General features: G+C 57.3%; 6 pseudogenes; all 6 read right to left on the bottom strand.

The window, feature by feature from the left end:
* Positions 1-101: 101 nt before the first annotated feature.
* On the bottom strand, positions 102-221 carry LOC129641110 (uncharacterized; annotated as a pseudogene).
* Positions 222-3,484: 3,263 nt separating this feature from the next.
* LOC129641109 (uncharacterized) lies at positions 3,485-3,604 on the bottom strand (annotated as a pseudogene).
* A 3,255-nt stretch (positions 3,605-6,859) lies between these two features.
* LOC129641108 (uncharacterized) lies at positions 6,860-6,979 on the bottom strand (annotated as a pseudogene).
* Positions 6,980-10,241: 3,262 nt separating this feature from the next.
* On the bottom strand, positions 10,242-10,361 carry LOC129641106 (uncharacterized; annotated as a pseudogene).
* A 3,261-nt stretch (positions 10,362-13,622) lies between these two features.
* Positions 13,623-13,742, bottom strand: LOC129641105 (uncharacterized; annotated as a pseudogene).
* A 3,263-nt stretch (positions 13,743-17,005) lies between these two features.
* On the bottom strand, positions 17,006-17,125 carry LOC129641104 (uncharacterized; annotated as a pseudogene).
* Between the last annotated feature and the right edge of the window lie 1,536 nt (positions 17,126-18,661).

Genomic DNA, 18,661 nt, shown 5'->3' with positions numbered 1-18,661 from the left:
AGGGGCTGGGGCTGCGGGGGTGGCGGGGGGGCGAGGGGGGTGTGGGTCCAAGAACTGGGACGCGGGGCGGGGGCTAAAGGACCTCTTCTGGTAGGCAAAAAAGCCTCCAGCACCCGGAATTCCCAGGTGGTCTCCCATCCAAGATACTGAACAGGCCCGACCCTGCTTAGCTTCCGAGATCAGACGAGATCGGGCGCCTTCAGGCCGATAGGGCCGGAGACGGGCGCGGCCGCCGCGGGGCGCCCTAAGAGCCTTGCGCTTCGCCTCCCTTTCGCTCTGACCTGCAGGTCGGGCCAACGGGCCGCCCCTCTCCTCGGGGGGCCGTGCTGTACTTGAGCCGCATGACCCGCGACCGCACTCCAGCCTGCTGACGCCGGCCCGGCCCCCGAACACCGCCAACACCAGACCAGCAACCGCCTGGCCGGGCCCGGGGGCCCGATGGGCTTCCAGGACCCCCCAGTGACCGGGAGGGCGTGCGTGCGTGCGCGCGGGGCCTGGGGGGTGGGCTGAGGGGTGCGGAGGTCTCGGCGCCCTCCCACCCCCGGCCACTCCAGACCCGGCCGCGCTGGCTGAGCGGCGCCTCCCCGCCCCCCCCCCATCCCGTTCGCTGCTCAGGGCCGCGCGACCCCGGAGGTGTCGGTCTTCGGGGCCCGCCGCCTCCCGATCCCCGCGGCCCGGGGGCCTCCGAACCTCCTGCGGGCCTAGGCTCAGCGAATCTTGAGCGCCCAACTTGCCCGGCACCTGCCCGCTGCCCAAACCCACCGGGAGCCACGGAGGCGCGGTCGACCGGAGCGCCTCAGCCCCGCCCCTTTGCCCTACCGAGGCGCCCCCCTTGTCCCCACGCCGCCCGCCAAGCACCCGACCTTCCTGAGAGAGCAGACGAACCACAGGCAGGCACACAGACAGACAGACACACACACACACACACACACACACACACACACACACACGAGTGTGGTCTTTGGAAATACTTCTGTTTGTAGTTGCTGGGTTGAGCCCAACTCTTATAGGACGCATGGAGTGCGGCCCATCAGGCTCCTCTGTCCGTGGCATTTCCCAGGCGAGAATACTGGAGTGGGTTGCCATTACCTTCTCCAGGGGATCTTCCCGACCCAGGGGTCAAACCCGAGTCTCCTGCGGGCGGATGCCTTGCCATCTGAACCAGCACATTGCGAATTCCCTAGGCAAAATACAAAGAAAAGAGCTCGTGTGCTACTAAGTGGAAAGATGATTGAAGAAACAGAAGGTGTCCTTTGTTGGTATCTTGGAATCTTTCTTTAGTTTTCGTTGATTTTTACTCTTAAGGCTACTTGAACAAGGCAAGAGAGAAACCCCAGAACTGAAAAGCTATTGACTTTTTTGAAAGAAACCTGTGCAGGTTAAGCACTCTTCGTTTTTGAGAGATGGTGAAATGCAAAATCTTGATTCAACACATATGACTTTGGTGAACTTTATTTCAAATCTCCATGATGAACCCCTAAGGCGTCCAGGAAGAAAGGAGTAGAGCGGGAGACAAAAAGAGCAACCTTTCCCCTTGGCGCCATCCCAACCAGCTGCTTAGTTCCTTCATCTCATGGACTACCATCTGGGCTTATCTGGTTTGTCTGATTCTTGTTTCGGGGCCCGTTTCTAGTCACAAGGCTGTCAACAGTGGGGGGTGGGGTGGGGGGTGGGGGAAGCCCTTCTTTCCATTCCACATGAGACCCAGTGGACAATCCAGGCCCTGGCCACTGCATAGAGCGTGCAGCAACAATATCAACGGTGATGCTGGTTAACAACGCATATTCCTGGAATCCACTCCGTTGCCTACCGAGTGTGTGCGGTGGTGGTCTGGAACCTATACCTGGAAGCTTTCTTGATGATTGCAAATGACACCAAAGTCCGAGGACGATGGAAGATCTTCACGTTTCTGCAAGAGCCACACACCTCCAGAAGGAACCGCAAGACTTGCCTGACATGGTCAAGGTCTAAGTATTGGACTACACGTCGGAAGGTCTCCACCTTTGCTATGGAAGTCAAACGATCTTTCTTGGAAATGAAAATGGATCACACTGAACGTTCACATTCTTCTAGAGCATTTGAAAAGCCCTAAACTGTAGAAATCTGCTGTACGAGTTCCTTGAAAGCAAGAACCCATACTGATGGATATGTCTTAATGCCTTAGATTGTGCCTTGAATATAGCGTACACATGAACCCAGGAAAGGAAAGAATGGAATCGCCAAATACACAAAGAGAACAAAAGTGCCGAGCCAAGTGACACCTTGAGGCTTCCAAGAACTTTTCTGTCTTTCACACACTAAGTAAATCCTGAGCACCTACGATGAGCTGGGAGGCATGTAATAAGTTTCTGGAACTAGAAGGCGGAGAGAAGCAGACACAGAGTTCCTGCTTTCACTGAGACGAATCTAATGATACATCACAGGCAGATCCTTGGAGAACTTGTCGAGGGGCCTCTACCCTCACCAAAACCTGGGTGTCAGGGAAGGCTTTTCAGAGTAACCATTGCGTTGAGGTCCATAGGTTGAGCCTACGTAAACCAGGGTTGAGATGCAGGAAGAATTTCAGGCAGGGAAAACAGCATCCTGGAAGTCTAGGTGACCAGGGAAACTTAGGACGTTCAAGAAATGAAAATGCCCTATGGGATGGAAGCCAAAGAGTGCAGAGGGCATTCCAGGGAAAAGACATCCGAGAAGAACGTGAGGAGCAGGCATGAAGGGAATTGGTCGTATCTTCAATATGATGGGAAAATACAAGAGCCGTTGGAGCAGGATGGTGAGAGAATTGCATCTGCATTTCCAAACGGTCATCTTGCTCCACGTCACTAATGATTGGAGAGACTCAACTCCAAACGCCAAGGAGGGACCACTTCGCCCGAGTCCGATTGGGCCTCATTGCAATGTCTGTCCATAGCAGATGCTGGAGAAGCTGTGGAGCAAAGGGAACTCTCCTCCACGCTGAGTAGGAATGGGAGTTGGTACAGCCGGGATGGAAAAGAGTATGGAGGTTCGCGAAGGAACTAAAAGTAGAAGTAGCCTATGGTTCAGCAGTCCCACTCCCAGGCATAGATCCACCCCCAGTACAAGCCAACAAGCTAGATGCCCCGTTTGGGCACATCGATCTGTGCGCGCGCTCGCATGCGCATGCGCGATCGCCTGCGAGGCTGGGGGTGGGGCGGGGGCTGGGGCTCTGGCTGGAGTCGGTGCAAGCCCCGGGATTGCCTGAGGCAAGCCAAAGGAGCCCCAGAGGGAGACGGGACGGCCGGTCGTCTGGTTTCCTGAAAGCCGAATGCGAAGGCGGAGGGGCTCGCGGGCCGCGGGGAGGCAACCCAGGTCTGCAGCGGGAGTCGGGGCCCCGGCCACCCACTCACTCCCCCCGCCCCGGGAGGGGCTGGGGCTGCGGGGGTGGCGGGGGGGCGAGGGGGGTGTGGGTCCAAGAATTGGGACGCGGGGCGGGGGCTAAAGGACCTCTTCTGGTAGGCAAAAAAGCCTCCAGCACCCGGAATTCCCAGGTGGTCTCCCATCCAAGATACTGAACAGGCCCGACCCTGCTTAGCTTCCGAGATCAGACGAGATCGGGCGCCTTCAGGCCGATAGGGCCGGAGACGGGCGCGGCCGCCGCGGGGCGCCCTAAGAGCCTTGCGCTTCGCCTCCCTTTCGCTCTGACCTGCAGGTCGGGCCAACGGGCCGCCCCTCTCCTCGGGGGGCCGTGCTGTACTTGAGCCGCACGACCCGCGACCGCACTCCAGCCTGCTGACGCCGGCCCGGCCCCCGAACACCGCCAACACCAGACCAGCAACCGCCTGGCCGGGCCCGGGGGCCCGATGGGCTTCCAGGACCCCCCAGTGACCGGGAGGGCGTGCGTGCGTGCGCGCGGGGCCTGGGGGGTGGGCTGAGGGGTGCGGAGGTCTCGGCGCCCTCCCACCCCCGGCCACTCCAGACCCGGCCGCGCTGGCTGAGCGGCGCCTCCCCCCCATCCCGTTCGCCGCTCAGGGCCGCGCGACCCCGGAGGTGTCGGTCTTCGGGGCCCGCCGCCTCCCGATCCCCGCGGCCCGGGGGCCTCCGAACCTCCTGCGGGCCTAGGCGCAGCGAATCTTGAGCGCCCAACTTGCCCGGCACCTGCCCGCTGCCCAAACCCACCGGGAGCCACGGAGGCGCGGTCGACCGGAGCGCCTCAGCCCCGCCCCTTTGCCCTACCGAGGCGCCCCCCTTGTCCCCACGCCGCCCGCCAAGCACCCGACCTTCCTGAGAGAGCAGACGAACCACAGGCAGGCACACAGACAGACAGACAGACACACACACACACACACACACACACACACACACACGAGTGTGGTCTTTGGAAATACTTCTGTTTGTAGTTGCTGGGTTGAGCCCAACTCTTATAGGACGCATGGAGTGCGGCCCATCAGGCTCCTCTGTCCGTGGCATTTCCCAGGCGAGAATACTGGAGTGGGTTGCCATTACCTTCTCCAGGGGATCTTCCCGACCCAGGGGTCAAACCCGAGTCTCCTGCGGGCGGATGCCTTGCCATCTGAACCAGCACATTGCGAATTCCCTAGGCAAAATACAAAGAAAAGAGCTCGTGTGCTACTAAGTGGAAAGATGATTGAAGAAACAGAAGGTGTCCTTTGTTGGTATCTTGGAATCTTTCTTTAGTTTTCGTTGATTTTTACTCTTAAGGCTACTTGAACAAGGCAAGAGAGAAACCCCAGAACTGAAAAGCTATTGACTTTTTTGAAAGAAACCTGTGCAGGTTAAGCACTCTTCGTTTTTGAGAGATGGTGAAATGCAAAATCTTGATTCAACACATATGACTTTGGTGAACTTTATTTCAAATCTCCATGATGAACCCCTAAGGCGTCCAGGAAGAAAGGAGTAGAGCGGGAGACAAAAAGAGCAACCTTTCCCCTTGGCGCCATCCCAACCAGCTGCTTAGTTCCTTCATCTCATGGACTACCATCTGGGCTTATCTGGTTTGTCTGATTCTTGTTTCGGGGCCCGTTTCTAGTCACAAGGCTGTCAACAGTGGGGGGTGGGGTGGGGGGTGGGGGAAGCCCTTCTTTCCATTCCACATGAGACCCAGTGGACAATCCAGGCCCTGGCCACTGCATAGAGCGTGCAGCAACAATATCAACGGTGATGCTGGTTAACAACGCATATTCCTGGAATCCACTCCGTTGCCTACCGAGTGTGTGCGGTGGTGGTCTGGAACCTATACCTGGAAGCTTTCTTGATGATTGCAAATGACACCAAAGTCCGAGGACGATGGAAGATCTTCACGTTTCTGCAAGAGCCACACACCTCCAGAAGGAACCGCAAGACTTGCCTGACATGGTCAAGGTCTAAGTATTGGACTACACGTCGGAAGGTCTCCACCTTTGCTATGGAAGTCAAACGATCTTTCTTGGAAATGAAAATGGATCACACTGAACGTTCACATTCTTCTAGAGCATTTGAAAAGCCCTAAACTGTAGAAATCTGCTGTACGAGTTCCTTGAAAGCAAGAACCCATACTGATGGATATGTCTTAATGCCTTAGATTGTGCCTTGAATATAGCGTACACATGAACCCAGGAAAGGAAAGAATGGAATCGCCAAATACACAAAGAGATCAAAAGTGCCGAGCCAAGTGACACCTTGAGGCTTCCAAGAACTTTTCTGTCTTTCACACACTAAGTAAATCCTGAGCACCTACGATGAGCTGGGAGGCATGTAATAAGTTTCTGGAACTAGAAGGCGGAGAGAAGCAGACACAGAGTTCCTGCTTTCACTGAGACGAATCTAATGATACATCACAGGCAGATCCTTGGAGAACTTGTCGAGGGGCCTCTACCCTCACCAAAACCTGGGTGTCAGGGAAGGCTTTTCAGAGTAACCATTGCGTTGAGGTCCATAGGTGGAACCTACGTAAACCAGGGTTGAGATGCAGGAAGAATTTCAGGCAGGGAAAACAGCATCCTGGAAGTCTAGGTGACCAGGGAAACTTAGGACGTTCAAGAAATGAAAATGCCCTATGGGATGGAAGCCAAAGAGTGCAGAGGGCATTCCAGGGAAAAGACATCCGAGAAGAACGTGAGGAGCAGGCATGAAGGGAATTGGTCGTATCTTCAATATGATGGGAAAATACAAGAGCCGTTGGAGCAGGATGGTGAGAGAATTGCATCTGCATTTCCAAACGGTCATCTTGCTCCACGTCACTAATGATTGGAGAGACTCAACTCCAAACGCCAAGGAGGGACCACTTCGCCCGAGTCCGATTGGGCCTCATTGCAATGTCTGTCCATAGCAGATGCTGGAGAAGCTGTGGAGCAAAGGGAACTCTCCTCCACGCTGAGTAGGAATGGGAGTTGGTACAGCCGGGATGGAAAAGAGTATGGAGGTTCGCGAAGGAACTAAAAGTAGAAGTAGCCTATGGTTCAGCAGTCCCACTCCCAGGCATAGATCCACCCCCAGTACAAGCCAACAAGCTAGATGCCCCGTTTGGGCACATCGATCTGTGCGCGCGCTCGCATGCGCATGCGCGATCGCCTGCGAGGCTGGGGGTGGGGCGGGGGCTGGGGCTCTGGCTGGAGTCGGTGCAAGCCCCGGGATTGCCTGAGGCAAGCCAAAGGAGCCCCAGAGGGAGACGGGACGGCCGGTCGTCTGGTTTCCTGAAAGCCGAATGCGAAGGCGGAGGGGCTCGCGGGCCGCGGGGAGGCAACCCAGGTCTGCAGCGGGAGTCGGGGCCCCGGCCACCCACTCACTCCCCCCGCCCCGGGAGGGGCTGGGGCTGCGGGGGTGGCGGGGGGGCGAGGGGGGTGTGGGTCCAAGAACTGGGACGCGGGGCGGGGGCTAAAGGACCTCTTCTGGTAGGCAAAAAAGCCTCCAGCACCCGGAATTCCCAGGTGGTCTCCCATCCAAGATACTGAACAGGCCCGACCCTGCTTAGCTTCCGAGATCAGACGAGATCGGGCGCCTTCAGGCCGATAGGGCCGGAGACGGGCGCGGCCGCCGCGGGGCGCCCTAAGAGCCTTGCGCTTCGCCTCCCTTTCGCTCTGACCTGCAGGTCGGGCCAACGGGCCGCCCCTCTCCTCGGGGGGCCGTGCTGTACTTGAGCCGCACGACCCGCGACCGCACTCCAGCCTGCTGACGCCGGCCCGGCCCCCGAACACCGCCAACACCAGACCAGCAACCGCCTGGCCGGGCCCGGGGGCCCGATGGGCTTCCAGGACCCCCCAGTGACCGGGAGGGCGTGCGTGCGTGCGCGCGGGGCCTGGGGGGTGGGCTGAGGGGTGCGGAGGTCTCGGCGCCCTCCCACCCCCGGCCACTCCAGACCCGGCCGCGCTGGCTGAGCGGCGCCTCCCCGCCCCCCCCCCCATCCCGTTCGCTGCTCAGGGCCGCGCGACCCCGGAGGTGTCGGTCTTCGGGGCCCGCCGCCTCCCGATCCCCGCGGCCCGGGGGCCTCCGAACCTCCTGCGGGCCTAGGCTCAGCGAATCTTGAGCGCCCAACTTGCCCGGCACCTGCCCGCTGCCCAAACCCACCGGGAGCCACGGAGGCGCGGTCGACCGGAGCGCCTCAGCCCCGCCCCTTTGCCCTACCGAGGCGCCCCCCTTGTCCCCACGCCGCCCGCCAAGCACCCGACCTTCCTGAGAGAGCAGACGAACCACAGGCAGGCACACAGACAGACAGACACACACACACACACACACACACACACACACACACACGAGTGTGGTCTTTGGAAATACTTCTGTTTGTAGTTGCTGGGTTGAGCCCAACTCTTATAGGACGCATGGAGTGCGGCCCATCAGGCTCCTCTGTCCGTGGCATTTCCCAGGCGAGAATACTGGAGTGGGTTGCCATTACCTTCTCCAGGGGATCTTCCCGACCCAGGGGTCAAACCCGAGTCTCCTGCGGGCGGATGCCTTGCCATCTGAACCAGCACATTGCGAATTCCCTAGGCAAAATACAAAGAAAAGAGCTCGTGTGCTACTAAGTGGAAAGATGATTGAAGAAACAGAAGGTGTCCTTTGTTGGTATCTTGGAATCTTTCTTTAGTTTTCGTTGATTTTTACTCTTAAGGCTACTTGAACAAGGCAAGAGAGAAACCCCAGAACTGAAAAGCTATTGACTTTTTTGAAAGAAACCTGTGCAGGTTAAGCACTCTTCGTTTTTGAGAGATGGTGAAATGCAAAATCTTGATTCAACACATATGACTTTGGTGAACTTTATTTCAAATCTCCATGATGAACCCCTAAGGCGTCCAGGAAGAAAGGAGTAGAGCGGGAGACAAAAAGAGCAACCTTTCCCCTTGGCGCCATCCCAACCAGCTGCTTAGTTCCTTCATCTCATGGACTACCATCTGGGCTTATCTGGTTTGTCTGATTCTTGTTTCGGGGCCCGTTTCTAGTCACAAGGCTGTCAACAGTGGGGGGTGGGGTGGGGGGTGGGGGAAGCCCTTCTTTCCATTCCACATGAGACCCAGTGGACAATCCAGGCCCTGGCCACTGCATAGAGCGTGCAGCAACAATATCAACGGTGATGCTGGTTAACAACGCATATTCCTGGAATCCACTCCGTTGCCTACCGAGTGTGTGCGGTGGTGGTCTGGAACCTATACCTGGAAGCTTTCTTGATGATTGCAAATGACACCAAAGTCCGAGGACGATGGAAGATCTTCACGTTTCTGCAAGAGCCACACACCTCCAGAAGGAACCGCAAGACTTGCCTGACATGGTCAAGGTCTAAGTATTGGACTACACGTCGGAAGGTCTCCACCTTTGCTATGGAAGTCAAACGATCTTTCTTGGAAATGAAAATGGATCACACTGAACGTTCACATTCTTCTAGAGCATTTGAAAAGCCCTAAACTGTAGAAATCTGCTGTACGAGTTCCTTGAAAGCAAGAACCCATACTGATGGATATGTCTTAATGCCTTAGATTGTGCCTTGAATATAGCGTACACATGAACCCAGGAAAGGAAAGAATGGAATCGCCAAATACACAAAGAGAACAAAAGTGCCGAGCCAAGTGACACCTTGAGGCTTCCAAGAACTTTTCTGTCTTTCACACACTAAGTAAATCCTGAGCACCTACGATGAGCTGGGAGGCATGTAATAAGTTTCTGGAACTAGAAGGCGGAGAGAAGCAGACACAGAGTTCCTGCTTTCACTGAGACGAATCTAATGATACATCACAGGCAGATCCTTGGAGAACTTGTCGAGGGGCCTCTACCCTCACCAAAACCTGGGTGTCAGGGAAGGCTTTTCAGAGTAACCATTGCGTTGAGGTCCATAGGTGGAGCCTACGTAAACCAGGGTTGAGATGCAGGAAGAATTTCAGGCAGGGAAAACAGCATCCTGGAAGTCTAGGTGACCAGGGAAACTTAGGACGTTCAAGAAATGAAAATGCCCTATGGGATGGAAGCCAAAGAGTGCAGAGGGCATTCCAGGGAAAAGACATCCGAGAAGAACGTGAGGAGCAGGCATGAAGGGAATTGGTCGTATCTTCAATATGATGGGAAAATACAAGAGCCGTTGGAGCAGGATGGTGAGAGAATTGCATCTGCATTTCCAAACGGTCATCTTGCTCCACGTCACTAATGATTGGAGAGACTCAACTCCAAACGCCAAGGAGGGACCACTTCGCCCGAGTCCGATTGGGCCTCATTGCAATGTCTGTCCATAGCAGATGCTGGAGAAGCTGTGGAGCAAAGGGAACTCTCCTCCACGCTGAGTAGGAATGGGAGTTGGTACAGCCGGGATGGAAAAGAGTATGGAGGTTCGCGAAGGAACTAAAAGTAGAAGTAGCCTATGGTTCAGCAGTCCCACTCCCAGGCATAGATCCACCCCCAGTACAAGCCAACAAGCTAGATGCCCCGTTTGGGCACATCGATCTGTGCGCGCGCTCGCATGCGCATGCGCGATCGCCTGCGAGGCTGGGGGTGGGGCGGGGGCTGGGGCTCTGGCTGGAGTCGGTGCAAGCCCCGGGATTGCCTGAGGCAAGCCAAAGGAGCCCCAGAGGGAGACGGGACGGCCGGTCGTCTGGTTTCCTGAAAGCCGAATGCGAAGGCGGAGGGGCTCGCGGGCCGCGGGGAGGCAACCCAGGTCTGCAGCGGGAGTCGGGGCCCCGGCCACCCACTCACTCCCCCCGCCCCGGGAGGGGCTGGGGCTGCGGGGGTGGCGGGGGGGCGAGGGGGGTGTGGGTCCAAGAACTGGGACGCGGGGCGGGGGCTAAAGGACCTCTTCTGGTAGGCAAAAAAGCCTCCAGCACCCGGAATTCCCAGGTGGTCTCCCATCCAAGATACTGAACAGGCCCGACCCTGCTTAGCTTCCGAGATCAGACGAGATCGGGCGCCTTCAGGCCGATAGGGCCGGAGACGGGCGCGGCCGCCGCGGGGCGCCCTAAGAGCCTTGCGCTTCGCCTCCCTTTCGCTCTGACCTGCAGGTCGGGCCAACGGGCCGCCCCTCTCCTCGGGGGGCCGTGCTGTACTTGAGCCGCACGACCCGCGACCGCACTCCAGCCTGCTGACGCCGGCCCGGCCCCCGAACACCGCCAACACCAGACCAGCAACCGCCTGGCCGGGCCCGGGGGCCCGATGGGCTTCCAGGACCCCCCAGTGACCGGGAGGGCGTGCGTGCGTGCGCGCGGGGCCTGGGGGGTGGGCTGAGGGGTGCGGAGGTCTCGGCGCCCTCCCACCCCCGGCCACTCCAGACCCGGCCGCGCTGGCTGAGCGGCGCCTCCCCGCCCCCCCCCCCATCCCGTTCGCTGCTCAGGGCCGCGCGACCCCGGAGGTGTCGGTCTTCGGGGCCCGCCGCCTCCCGATCCCCGCGGCCCGGGGGCCTCCGAACCTCCTGCGGGCCTAGGCTCAGCGAATCTTGAGCGCCCAACTTGCCCGGCACCTGCCCGCTGCCCAAACCCACCGGGAGCCACGGAGGCGCGGTCGACCGGAGCGCCTCAGCCCCCCCCTTTGCCCTACCGAGGCGCCCCCCTTGTCCCCACGCCGCCCGCCAAGCACCCGACCTTCCTGAGAGAGCAGACGAACCACAGGCAGGCACACAGACAGACAGACACACACACACACACACACACACACACACACACACACGAGTGTGGTCTTTGGAAATACTTCTGTTTGTAGTTGCTGGGTTGAGCCCAACTCTTATAGGACGCATGGAGTGCGGCCCATCAGGCTCCTCTGTCCGTGGCATTTCCCAGGCGAGAATACTGGAGTGGGTTGCCATTACCTTCTCCAGGGGATCTTCCCGACCCAGGGGTCAAACCCGAGTCTCCTGCGGGCGGATGCCTTGCCATCTGAACCAGCACATTGCGAATTCCCTAGGCAAAATACAAAGAAAAGAGCTCGTGTGCTACTAAGTGGAAAGATGATTGAAGAAACAGAAGGTGTCCTTTGTTGGTATCTTGGAATCTTTCTTTAGTTTTCGTTGATTTTTACTCTTAAGGCTACTTGAACAAGGCAAGAGAGAAACCCCAGAACTGAAAAGCTATTGACTTTTTTGAAAGAAACCTGTGCAGGTTAAGCACTCTTCGTTTTTGAGAGATGGTGAAATGCAAAATCTTGATTCAACACATATGACTTTGGTGAACTTTATTTCAAATCTCCATGATGAACCCCTAAGGCGTCCAGGAAGAAAGGAGTAGAGCGGGAGACAAAAAGAGCAACCTTTCCCCTTGGCGCCATCCCAACCAGCTGCTTAGTTCCTTCATCTCATGGACTACCATCTGGGCTTATCTGGTTTGTCTGATTCTTGTTTCGGGGCCCGTTTCTAGTCACAAGGCTGTCAACAGTGGGGGGTGGGGTGGGGGGTGGGGGAAGCCCTTCTTTCCATTCCACATGAGACCCAGTGGACAATCCAGGCCCTGGCCACTGCATAGAGCGTGCAGCAACAATATCAACGGTGATGCTGGTTAACAACGCATATTCCTGGAATCCACTCCGTTGCCTACCGAGTGTGTGCGGTGGTGGTCTGGAACCTATACCTGGAAGCTTTCTTGATGATTGCAAATGACACCAAAGTCCGAGGACGATGGAAGATCTTCACGTTTCTGCAAGAGCCACACACCTCCAGAAGGAACCGCAAGACTTGCCTGACATGGTCAAGGTCTAAGTATTGGACTACACGTCGGAAGGTCTCCACCTTTGCTATGGAAGTCAAACGATCTTTCTTGGAAATGAAAATGGATCACACTGAACGTTCACATTCTTCTAGAGCATTTGAAAAGCCCTAAACTGTAGAAATCTGCTGTACGAGTTCCTTGAAAGCAAGAACCCATACTGATGGATATGTCTTAATGCCTTAGATTGTGCCTTGAATATAGCGTACACATGAACCCAGGAAAGGAAAGAATGGAATCGCCAAATACACAAAGAGAACAAAAGTGCCGAGCCAAGTGACACCTTGAGGCTTCCAAGAACTTTTCTGTCTTTCACACACTAAGTAAATCCTGAGCACCTACGATGAGCTGGGAGGCATGTAATAAGTTTCTGGAACTAGAAGGCGGAGAGAAGCAGACACAGAGTTCCTGCTTTCACTGAGACGAATCTAATGATACATCACAGGCAGATCCTTGGAGAACTTGTCGAGGGGCCTCTACCCTCACCAAAACCTGGGTGTCAGGGAAGGCTTTTCAGAGTAACCATTGCGTTGAGGTCCATAGGTTGAGCCTACGTAAACCAGGGTTGAGATGCAGGAAGAATTTCAGGCAGGGAAAACAGCATCCTGGAAGTCTAGGTGACCAGGGAAACTTAGGACGTTCAAGAAATGAAAATGCCCTATGGGATGGAAGCCAAAGAGTGCAGAGGGCATTCCAGGGAAAAGACATCCGAGAAGAACGTGAGGAGCAGGCATGAAGGGAATTGGTCGTATCTTCAATATGATGGGAAAATACAAGAGCCGTTGGAGCAGGATGGTGAGAGAATTGCATCTGCATTTCCAAACGGTCATCTTGCTCCACGTCACTAATGATTGGAGAGACTCAACTCCAAACGCCAAGGAGGGACCACTTCGCCCGAGTCCGATTGGGCCTCATTGCAATGTCTGTCCATAGCAGATGCTGGAGAAGCTGTGGAGCAAAGGGAACTCTCCTCCACGCTGAGTAGGAATGGGAGTTGGTACAGCCGGGATGGAAAAGAGTATGGAGGTTCGCGAAGGAACTAAAAGTAGAAGTAGCCTATGGTTCAGCAGTCCCACTCCCAGGCATAGATCCACCCCCAGTACAAGCCAACAAGCTAGATGCCCCGTTTGGGCACATCGATCTGTGCGCGCGCTCGCATGCGCATGCGCGATCGCCTGCGAGGCTGGGGGTGGGGCGGGGGCTGGGGCTCTGGCTGGAGTCGGTGCAAGCCCCGGGATTGCCTGAGGCAAGCCAAAGGAGCCCCAGAGGGAGACGGGACGGCCGGTCGTCTGGTTTCCTGAAAGCCGAATGCGAAGGCGGAGGGGCTCGCGGGCCGCGGGGAGGCAACCCAGGTCTGCAGCGGGAGTCGGGGCCCCGGCCACCCACTCACTCCCCCCGCCCCGGGAGGGGCTGGGGCTGCGGGGGTGGCGGGGGGGCGAGGGGGGTGTGGGTCCAAGAACTGGGACGCGGGGCGGGGGCTAAAGGACCTCTTCTGGTAGGCAAAAAAGCCTCCAGCACCCGGAATTCCCAGGTGGTCTCCCATCCAAGATACTGAACAGGCCCGACCCTGCTTAGCTTCCGAGATCAGACGAGATCGGGCGCCTTCAGGCCGATAGGGCCGGAGACGGGCGCGGCCGCCGCGGGGCGCCCTAAGAGCCTTGCGCTTCGCCTCCCTTTCGCTCTGACCTGCAGGTCGGGCCAACGGGCCGCCCCTCTCCTCGGGGGGCCGTGCTGTACTTGAGCCGCACGACCCGCGACCGCACTCCAGCCTGCTGACGCCGGCCCGGCCCCCGAACACCGCCAACACCAGACCAGCAACCGCCTGGCCGGGCCCGGGGGCCCGATGGGCTTCCAGGACCCCCCAGTGACCGGGAGGGCGTGCGTGCGTGCGCGCGGGGCCTGGGGGGTGGGCTGAGGGGTGCGGAGGTCTCGGCGCCCTCCCACCCCCGGCCACTCCAGACCCGGCCGCGCTGGCTGAGCGGCGCCTCCCCGCCCCCCCCCCCCATCCCGTTCGCTGCTCAGGGCCGCGCGACCCCGGAGGTGTCGGTCTTCGGGGCCCGCCGCCTCCCGATCCCCGCGGCCCGGGGGCCTCCGAACCTCCTGCGGGCCTAGGCTCAGCGAATCTTGAGCGCCCAACTTGCCCGGCACCTGCCCGCTGCCCAAACCCACCGGGAGCCACGGAGGCGCGGTCGACCGGAGCGCCTCAGCCCCGCCCCTTTGCCCTACCGAGGCGCCCCCCTTGTCCCCACGCCGCCCGCCAAGCACCCGACCTTCCTGAGAGAGCAGACGAACCACAGGCAGGCACACAGACAGACAGACACACACACACACACACACACACACACACACACACACGAGTGTGGTCTTTGGAAATACTTCTGTTTGTAGTTGCTGGGTTGAGCCCAACTCTTATAGGACGCATGGAGTGCGGCCCATCAGGCTCCTCTGTCCGTGGCATTTCCCAGGCGAGAATACTGGAGTGGGTTGCCATTACCTTCTCCAGGGGATCTTCCCGACCCAGGGGTCAAACCCGAGTCTCCTGCGGGCGGATGCCTTGCCATCTGAACCAGCACATTGCGAATTCCCTAGGCAAAATACAAAGAAAAGAGCTCGTGTGCTACTAAGTGGAAAGATGATTGAAGAAACAGAAGGTGTCCTTTGTTGGTATCTTGGAATCTTTCTTTAGTTTTCGTTGATTTTTACTCTTAAGGCTACTTGAACAAGGCAAGAGAGAAACCCCAGAACTGAAAAGCTATTGACTTTTTTGAAAGAAACCTGTGCAGGTTAAGCACTCTTCGTTTTTGAGAGATGGTGAAATGCAAAATCTTGATTCAACACATATGACTTTGGTGAACTTTATTTCAAATCTCCATGATGAACCCCTAAGGCGTCCAGGAAGAAAGGAGTAGAGCGGGAGACAAAAAGAGCAACCTTTCCCCTTGGCGCCATCCCAACCAGCTGCTTAGTTCCTTCATCTCATGGACTACCATCTGGGCTTATCTGGTTTGTCTGATTCTTGTTTCGGGGCCCGTTTCTAGTCACAAGGCTGTCAACAGTGGGGGGTGGGGTGGGGGGTGGGGGAAGCCCTTCTTTCCATTCCACATGAGACCCAGTGGACAATCCAGGCCCTGGCCACTGCATAGAGCGTGCAGCAACAATATCAACGGTGATGCTGGTTAACAACGCATATTCCTGGAATCCACTCCGTTGCCTACCGAGTGTGTGCGGTGGTGGTCTGGAACCTATACCTGGAAGCTTTCTTGATGATTGCAAATGACACCAAAGTCCGAGGACGATGGAAGATCTTCACGTTTCTGCAAGAGCCACACACCTCCAGAAGGAACCGCAAGACTTGCCTGACATGGTCAAGGTCTAAGTATTGGACTACACGTCGGAAGGTCTCCACCTTTGCTATGGAAGTCAAACGATCTTTCTTGGAAATGAAAATGGATCACACTGAACGTTCACATTCTTCTAGAGCATTTGAAAAGCCCTAAACTGTAGAAATCTGCTGTACGAGTTCCTTGAAAGCAAGAACCCATACTGATGGATATGTCTTAATGCCTTAGATTGTGCCTTGAATATAGCGTACACATGAACCCAGGAAAGGAAAGAATGGAATCGCCAAATACACAAAGAGAACAAAAGTGCCGAGCCAAGTGACACCTTGAGGCTTCCAAGAACTTTTCTGTCTTTCACACACTAAGTAAATCCTGAGCACCTACGATGAGCTGGGAGGCATGTAATAAGTTTCTGGAACTAGAAGGCGGAGAGAAGCAGACACAGAGTTCCTGCTTTCACTGAGACGAATCTAATGATACATCACAGGCAGATCCTTGGAGAACTTGTCGAGGGGCCTCTACCCTCACCAAAACCTGGGTGTCAGGGAAGGCTTTTCAGAGTAACCATTGCGTTGAGGTCCATAGGTTGAGCCTACGTAAACCAGGGTTGAGATGCAGGAAGAATTTCAGGCAGGGAAAACAGCATCCTGGAAGTCTAGGTGACCAGGGAAACTTAGGACGTTCAAGAAATGAAAATGCCCTATGGGATGGAAGCCAAAGAGTGCAGAGGGCATTCCAGGGAAAAGACATCCGAGAAGAACGTGAGGAGCAGGCATGAAGGGAATTGGTCGTATCTTCAATATGATGGGAAAATACAAGAGCCGTTGGAGCAGGATGGTGAGAGAATTGCATCTGCATTTCCAAACGGTCATCTTGCTCCACGTCACTAATGATTGGAGAGACTCAACTCCAAACGCCAAGGAGGGACCACTTCGCCCGAGTCCGATTGGGCCTCATTGCAATGTCTGTCCATAGCAGATGCTGGAGAAGCTGTGGAGCAAAGGGAACTCTCCTCCACGCTGAGTAGGAATGGGAGTTGGTACAGCCGGGATGGAAAAGAGTATGGAGGTTCGCGAAGGAACTAAAAGTAGAAGTAGCCTATGGTTCAGCAGTCCCACTCCCAGGCATAGATCCACCCCCAGTACAAGCCAACAAGCTAGATGCCCCGTTTGGGCACATCGATCTGTGCGCGCGCTCGCATGCGCATGCGCGATCGCCTGCGAGGCTGGGGGTGGGGCGGGGGCTGGGGCTCTGGCTGGAGTCGGTGCAAGCCCCGGGATTGCCTGAGGCAAGCCAAAGGAGCCCCAGAGGGAGACGGGACGGCCGGTCGTCTGGTTTCCTGAAAGCCGAATGCGAAGGCGGAGGGGCTCGCGGGCCGCGGGGAGGCAACCCAGGTCTGCAGCGGGAGTCGGGGCCCCGGCCACCCACTCACTCCCCCCGCCCCGGGAGGGGCTGGGGCTGCGGGGGTGGCGGGGGGGCGAGGGGGGTGTGGGTCCAAGAACTGGGACGCGGGGCGGGGGCTAAAGGACCTCTTCTGGTAGGCAAAAAAGCCTCCAGCACCCGGAATTCCCAGGTGGTCTCCCATCCAAGATACTGAACAGGCCCGACCCTGCTTAGCTTCCGAGATCAGACGAGATCGGGCGCCTTCAGGCCGATAGGGCCGGAGACGGGCGCGGCCGCCGCGGGGCGCCCTAAGAGCCTTGCGCTTCGCCTCCCTTTCGCTCTGACCTGCAGGTCGGGCCAACGGGCCGCCCCTCTCCTCGGGGGGCCGTGCTGTACTTGAGCCGCACGACCCGCGACCGCACTCCAGCCTGCTGACGCCGGCCCGGCCCCCGAACACCGCCAACACCAGACCAGCAACCGCCTGGCCGGGCCCGGGGGCCCGATGGGCTTCCAGGACCCCCCAGTGACCGGGAGGGCGTGCGTGCGTGCGCGCGGGGCCTGGGGGGTGGGCTGAGGGGTGCGGAGGTCTCGGCGCCCTCCCACCCCCGGCCACTCCAGACCCGGCCGCGCTGGCTGAGCGGCGCCTCCCCGCCCCCCCCCCCATCCCGTTCGCTGCTCAGGGCCGCGCGACCCCGGAGGTGTCGGTCTTCGGGGCCCGCCGCCTCCCGATCCCCGCGGCCCGGGGGCCTCCGAACCTCCTGCGGGCCTAGGCTCAGCGAATCTTGAGCGCCCAACTTGCCCGGCACCTGCCCGCTGCCCAAACCCACCGGGAGCCACGGAGGCGCGGTCGACCGGAGCGCCTCAGCCCCGCCCCTTTGCCCTACCGAGGCGCCCCCCTTGTCCCCACGCCGCCCGCCAAGCACCCGACCTTCCTGAGAGAGCAGACGAACCACAGGCAGGCACACAGACAGACAGACACACACACACACACACACACACACACACACACACACACGAGTGTGGTCTTTGGAAATACTTCTGTTTGTAGTTGCTGGGTTGAGCCCAACTCTTATAGGACGCATGGAGTGCGGCCCATCAGGCTCCTCTGTCCGTGGCATTTCCCAGGCGAGAATACTGGAGTGGGTTGCCATTACCTTCTCCAGGGGATCTTCCCGACCCAGGGGTCAAACCCGAGTCTCCTGCGGGCGGATGCCTTGCCATCTGAACCAGCACATTGCGAATTCCCTAGGCAAAATACAAAGAAAAGAGCTCGTGTGCTACTAAGTGGAAAGATGATTGAAGAAACAGAAGGTGTCCTTTGTTGGTATCTTGGAATCTTTCTTTAGTTTTCGTTGATTTTTACTCTTAAGGCTACTTGAACAAGGCAAGAGAGAAACCCCAGAACTGAAAAGCTATTGACTTTTTTGAAAGAAACCTGTGCAGGTTAAGCACTCTTCGTTTTTGAGAGATGGTGAAATGCAAAATCTTGATTCAACACATATGACTTTGGTGAACTTTATTTCAAATCTCCATGATGAACCCCTAAGGCGTCCAGGAAGAAAGGAGTAGAGCGGGAGACAAAAAGAGCAACCTTTCCCCTTGGCGCCATCCCAACCAGCTGCTTAGTTCCTTCATCTCATGGACTACCATCTGGGCTTATCTGGTTTGTCTGATTCTTGTTTCGGGGCCCGTTTCTAGTCACAAGGCTGTCAACAGTGGGGGGTGGGGTGGGGGGTGGGGGAAGCCCTTCTTTCCATTCCACATGAGACCCAGTGGACAATCCAGGCCCTGGCCACTGCATAGAGCGTGCAGCAACAATAT

Source organism: Bubalus kerabau, unplaced genomic scaffold (genome assembly GCF_029407905.1).
Source record: "Bubalus kerabau isolate K-KA32 ecotype Philippines breed swamp buffalo unplaced genomic scaffold, PCC_UOA_SB_1v2 scaffold_70, whole genome shotgun sequence".
Taxonomy (NCBI): domain Eukaryota; kingdom Metazoa; phylum Chordata; class Mammalia; order Artiodactyla; family Bovidae; genus Bubalus; species Bubalus kerabau.
This window is presented reverse-complemented; position numbering and strand designations above follow the sequence as displayed.